The sequence below is a fragment of the Ranitomeya variabilis genome, chromosome 4, assembly GCF_051348905.1.
Source record: "Ranitomeya variabilis isolate aRanVar5 chromosome 4, aRanVar5.hap1, whole genome shotgun sequence".
NCBI classification, from domain to species: domain Eukaryota; kingdom Metazoa; phylum Chordata; class Amphibia; order Anura; family Dendrobatidae; genus Ranitomeya; species Ranitomeya variabilis.
The window spans coordinates 91,619,702-91,626,605 of NC_135235.1; positions in this window are offsets into that span (position 1 = coordinate 91,619,702).

The following is a 6,904-nucleotide window of genomic DNA, read 5'->3' on the forward strand; positions in this document are numbered from 1 at the left end:
AAATGTTCAAAAACACAAATTCAAACCACGCTTCACAATAGACAATTTTGGTATTTTTGGTTCCATAAAAGTTCAGTTAAATAACCCATACGGTAAATTGAGTAAAAATAAAATGCTGGAGTGCTGCTTTAAGCTCTATACAATAAAACTTTTTTGGAATTACCGTAATTACCAACCATTAATTGTTACGTGTCAGATTTTCAGACACGCCAACAATAATACTTCAGATATTGTAGACATCACTTTTATTTCACAATAAAAACTTAAAACTCGGTAATGGATATAAAACAAAGGATTGCAAATTTAGGTATAGGGTCACAAACTTGTATGTAAACTATTATGATGTAAATCGGATACTTGTACCCAGGGAGCTTCGAGAAGACGTAGAAAAAGTTATCACTCAAAAACAAAAATTAAACTATTTTGTGTGTCAAAAAGTAGGAACTTTTGTGGTCTCTAATATTTCAGTGAATATCTTACTAAATCTAACAATCATCTTCATTGACATACATCTGTTTGTTCCCTGAAAAACAGCCATCTCAAGTTGTAATGAAAAGCTTCCAAAACCAGATTTCCTTTGGTAAAGATGAAAATCCCATATGAAATATAAAGGCATAAAACAACGTTTAGCATGGGTGGTGATCATGACACTAGTCAACATGGGTATTGAGGGAGTTATGACCCACGTAACAGAAGATATGAAGACTAGGGTTGAGCAAAACGGGTCGGCAATTTTCAGAAGTCGCCGACTTTTGGCAAAGTCGGGTTTCATGAAACCCGACCCGACCCCTGTGTGGGGTCGGCCATGAAGTCGGCGATCTTCTGAATCTGGAATCGGAATTCCGATACCGATTCCCGATATGTTTAAGATATCGGGAATTGGTATCGGAATTCAGATTTAAGTGTAAAATAAAGAATTAAAATAAAAAATATCGCTATACTTACCCTCTGATGCGCCCTGGTACTAAGCGGGAACCTTCCTTCCTTAGAATCAGCCATCCAGGACCTTGCGGTGACGTCGCGGCTTGTGATTGGTCGCGCGGCCACCCATGTGATCGCTCGCGCGACCAATCACAAGCCGCGACGTCACCGTGACGTCACCGAAGGTCCTGGAAGGGCTGATTCTTAGGAAGGAAGGCTGCCGGAAAGAAGCAGGGCGCGTCCGAGGGTGAGTATATACCTAATAGGAATATACTCACCCTCGGCTTCTTTCCGGCAGCCTTCCTTCCTAAGAATCAGCCCTTCCAGGACCTTCGGTGACGTCACGGTGACGTCGCGGCTTGTGATTGGTCGCGCGAGCGGTAAGGTCCTGGAAGGCTGATTCTAAGGAAGGAAGGTTCCCGCTTAGTACCAGGGCGCATCAGAGGGTAAGTATGGCGATATTTTTTATTTTAATTCTTTATTTTACACTTAAATATGGATCCCAGGGCCTGAAGGAGAGTTTCCGCTCCTTCAGACCCTGGGAACCATTGGAAACCCAATGCACTGCATTGGGTTTCGAGTTTCGGCCGACCCCGACCCCGACTTTTTTATAGGATCGGCCGATTTCACTCGACCCGACTTTTGAAAAAGTCGCGTTTCGTGAAACCCGACCCGATCCTATAAATGTAAAGGTCGCTCAACCCTAATGAAGACACCTCACAATTTTTGATTACATGAACCTTGGGCTAAATACATGCTTATCCCATTGTGAATATCAGATTGCATTCATATTTTTTGTTTACATTAATGCCTCTCTAATTGTCTCTGCTGGTATCGGAAACGATGGCGTCCCTTTCATTAGTCTCATTACCGCTGCAGTATACAGGCAGGCCAGGTCATCACGAAGGGAAGATTTGTTGACACAATCAAAAAAATCCAGATCTGATGATAGATCTGAGGTTAGATTTATTTCCACCTCGAACTGCCACTGGGATCAGATCCGTGAGATACTCAACAGACACTGGCCTGTTTTACATACCGACAGTGCTTTGAGACCATATCTAACCAAGTTTCCTTTAATGACACAGCGCAGGGGAAGAAACCTTAAACACAACCTGGTTAAGGGCCATTATGTGGCTAAAAAGCAAAATCCTTTCAATATGGGAAGTCCTAGAAAGGGTTGCTTCCACTGTGGTTCTTGTGTCGCGTGCCCTAACATCTTGAGGTGTGGGACCTTTAAAACATCAGATGGGAGCTGTGAATTTAAAATTCGTGATTTCATTTCGTGTAATACCACATTTGTGGTCTATTATGCCACTTGTCCCTTCTCCCTTATCTATGTAGGTCTCACAACTAGAGAACTAAAAGTTAGGACACATGAACACGTACGGGATATTGAGGCAGCAAAAGAAGTGACAGACATTTCCAGCTTAAAGACACTGCCGAAGCATTTTCGGATGTTCATGGATCCGATCCCAGTGGTTTGAGGGTACGGGGCATTGATAAAATACATGGAGGTATCAGGGGTAGCAATTTGGCCAAAATATTGGCGCAATGTGAATGTAAATGGATTGTCACCCTTGATACTATGGCTCCGGAGGACGCAATGAGAAGCTGAGTTTTGTTCCCTTCCTGTGACATGGTGCAAATTTAAGTAAATCGTAGTGCTGTTTATGATATCCACCACTTTTTCGTCTTTTGTGAATGGATTTTATTTAAGATATAAGAAATACCAGTCTCTCCTCTCTCTATTGAGTCTGGTTCCCATAATTTTTTATTTATGTTGCAAATTATGTCCTTCTCTTTGTTTTTCCTAGTTTGTTTTTAATCTGTTAAGTTGCCGCAGTTTTAATTGCGATATGATGCACGATGGACTCACTTTCCTCGACACGGAGAACTTTAGAAATGAAGAAAAAAATTTATATGTATTTTTTTAAGTATTTCTTTATTTTTCATTATTTTTTCATTTTTATTTCTTATTTTTTATTTCATATTCTTTTTTATTTATACTTTTTATTTATTGTTTCTTTTTTGATTTATGTATTACTTTTCAACGTTTTGGTATAATATTATTATGACTTGCATCTTTGCAAGTGGTATGCATCACTTTTATTCTATTACACCTATTGTCGTCCATGATATATTTATAACATATGCTCTCTTGTCACTTTAACTTATTAATTGATGTTATAATTATTACATTTTTCTTCACTATGTTTCTATATATTAACACTGTTCACATATATATATATGCATACAATTTTTCACGGGGTTCAGATGATGCGGTTTAAGTGTTTTTGTCCTTGTGCTCTTTTGGGTATGGCCGCACTGCTGGTCTTCTTTAAAATGGCTGCCACCTAGGTGCGCATGCGCTGTTCTCCCTTGAGGTCCGTCTTCGCCGCAGCTATCAAGGGATGAGGAGTGCGCATGTCACTTGACGTCATTCGGCGGATTTCCGCCCACATGTGCGCCCCTCTGTGACGGCTGCGGTGATGATGTGCTCTGGGTGCCGGCGCTTACTGGCCGCACTTCCGGTTTATCCAGATATATAAACCAAAGAGACTGGTGTGTTATTAACCCCTTGTGAAAAAATTAAAACCGAAATGCGCATCAGGGGCTGCGGGGCAAGGTGGGGACACTCCCTTGACACATAATGGGTAAGCATTTCTCTAAAATCTACTTTTGGTCTGAGTTGGCTTAAGACTTATGAAGGCACTATGTGTATATGTGATGGCTAAAGCCAGTAGACCATCCTATTAGTTTAAGTACTATTGATTTGCTTCCCTGGGATATATTGTACTATAGTTTTTTACCTCAGTCCTGCTTATGTGCAGATTTCCTCCACTAAAAATCCCTTTCTGTATGCAATATTTGTATTTAAATATTTTGTATGTGATTCTTTCAATAAATTAACTTTTTATATATCTATGATGTTGCTTTGGACATTTTTGCTCTATTTCTCTTTGTTGTTCATAGGATATAATGCAGCCCCCTCATAGAGTATACTGAAGCCCCCATAGAATATAATGTAGTCCTTTCATAGGATATAATGCAACCCCCATAGGGTATAATGTAGCCCCCACCTAGGGTGTGATGCAGCCTCCCTCTTATAGTATAATGCAGCCCCTATAGAATATAATGCAGCCCCCTCATATAGTATAATGCAGCACCCCTCATATAGTATGCAGCCCCCACATAGAATATAATTGTAAATAAAAATCCCAGTTGCATTCTAGATGCCAGAGTGGTACCGCTAATTGCCATCGACCCCTAAAAAGGGAAAATCAACTCCACATAACATAGGATAAATAGGAGGAAACAGGAGTATCAGATCATTGTAAATTTTATTAAAGCATTTTTATAAAATGACAATCAGGTAGAATGATGAAATACAAAAAACTGACACATGCAAAAGGGTCATACATAATAAGAAAATATGTACTTACTGAGACATTACACTTATACTTAAACGGTGTAGAAACAGGAGTACAGCAGTTTCAAGTAATATACCCCAGTAAAAACTGTCCCACTGTCTGAGGAGTGCATGGTAATGAGAAATCCCAATATAGTAATAGATATATGGCAGGGGCAGAGCTTACCAGTGGAAAAGAGAAGACCCTGAGCCAGATGGCAAAGACCCCAACACACGTTTTGCGTGTTCCAGACGTCTTTGTACATATTTTCTTATTATGAATGACCCTGTTGCATGTGTCTGTTTTTTGTATTTCGCTATTCTACCTGATTGTCATTACAGAGAATATAATGTAGACCTTCATCGAGTATAATGCAGCCCCCCTTCCATACAATATAATGTAGCCCCGTCTACAGTATTATGACCATCAGTACTCACTGATATATATATATATATATATATATATATATATATATATAAAACACAATATTCACCTCTCCGCTGATCCTGGCTCTGCTCTGGTCTCAGCAGCTGCACTGTTGTCTGCCTGGCATACACAGCATGGTGCGCGATAAAGTGACCTCATCGCCCGCCGGCTGTGTCAGAGGCAGAGAGGAATGAGGGGGGATGGAGCATCATCTGACGCCCTCTCCTCCATTATGGCTTTCAACTGTATTAGCATCTATGGTGCCGATACAGTTGAATATGGCAAGCGCTGGGGGACAGCAGTGGTGGAGCAGCGAGTGACAGGAGGCAGGAGCCGGCTGCTGCGGCTGAAGCCTGTGCCTGCTGCTAAAGAGAAATGAATATTCAATGCATGACCATGAGCATGGAGAGGAATGAATATTAGTAAAGAAAATGAATATTCACTCCTCTCCACGCCCATGGACGAGGGGAGCAGTTAATATTCATGTCTCTTTAGTAGCAGGCACAGGCTTTAGCCGCAGCAGCCGCCTCCTGCCTCCTGTCATCCCTTGCTCCACTGCTGCTGCTCCTCTGGTGCCAGGCGGGCCCCCCTGACTTACAGGCCCCATAGCAGCTGCATAGTGTGCCGCTATTAGCGACATGCCATGGGCTGGGGGCCCCTGGGGCAGCAGATGTCATTGCCTGGGCCCACAGGAGAATCCTCCAGTTCTCTGATGGGGCAGTCCGACCCTGGACTCCGCGATTACCTCACGAAGTCTCCAATCCAAGGGCAGGAGGGCTATCTTCCCTCTGCATCGTCCTGCTGTGATCGATCGAGTTTGATCGCAGCATTTAGGGGGTTAAAGTGCCACAAAATCGTCAGGATGTAGCCATATGTCCCAGGTCAATAAATACCAGGTCGCAGGGACGTATAGATACATCTCAGGTGGGAAAAAGGTTAAGCACAGCAGAATTTTTGTGCAAAAACAGCAGCAAAAAATACGGAGCATTTACACTCTCTGTGGTCTGAAGATGTTGTTGAATACTGTGGTTTGGGTGCATTTTTTCTCTATAAGCTTCTTCTGAAAAAAATGCATGAAAAAAAACCCTGTTGCATTTTTAAACGTAGAATCAAAACTGTACGATTAAAAAGCTTTATAAACTCTGCTTCATATCTGCCCAAACATCACATCAAATAAGGGGGAAAACGCAAAAAAGAAAAGTAGCAAACATGCAGTAATCAGAAAGATTGTTATGGCATCTTCTGGTGCGGACACCTGCAGAAGAAAAAGCAGCAGAAAGAATGCAGCATTTACATTGCGTGTTAACACGGCCTCTGCATTACAGCTTTATTACATTTTTTATGGGTGTAATAGATAAAAATATCAATCACTCTTTTTTTTACGTCATTTATCGATTCCCATAAATAATCTGATTGCGGTGTTGTGCGGGTCATTATGAATACAGAAGCACCAAATATGTCCTTTTTATTTGCTCATTTGTGATGTTTATTATTTTTTAAAGTGTTTTTTATTATTATTTTTTAGCAATTTTATAGGACGAAAAAATCTCATGCTAAATCTAGAATGCAAATACATACATTGGGAGCAAAAAAATATTTTTCTTAACCTTAGTATACAGGGAACAGAGAAATGCATTGTTATACACAATGTATCTCTATGGAAATGTATAACCTGCTTCAGGATTCGTTGCCAGCAACAGAGGTCAAGATTACCAAATTCTCCTACCTACAGTGTTGTGAGCTGTGTCTCATAGGTAGAGCAACATCCTGGGAACAATGAGATATGTGAAGATGTGAGTTTGAGTCCTTAAAGACCTGATCACAGGAGAAAGAAGAGTCGAGTCGAGTAATTTAAGTTATGAAGAGAGCAGCCCCACACCCCGGAGAGGAGGCACTATGGGGGAAGAGATTAAGATGTGTCAGAGAGGTGAGTATAGAAGACGGGAGAAGAGCTGTGATGTGATGGGAGCTATAGATCTATGTGCCTAGTGACGCCCATGATGGCCGCCATATTGGTTGTCATTCTGCATTCCCAGATGCAGATCACTAGGAAATGACACAATAACTGCTCCTACCACATTTCTCGCTGTGGACGCCTTTCTACAGCCGGGATCACACTTGCGAGAAACTCGCACGAGACTCGC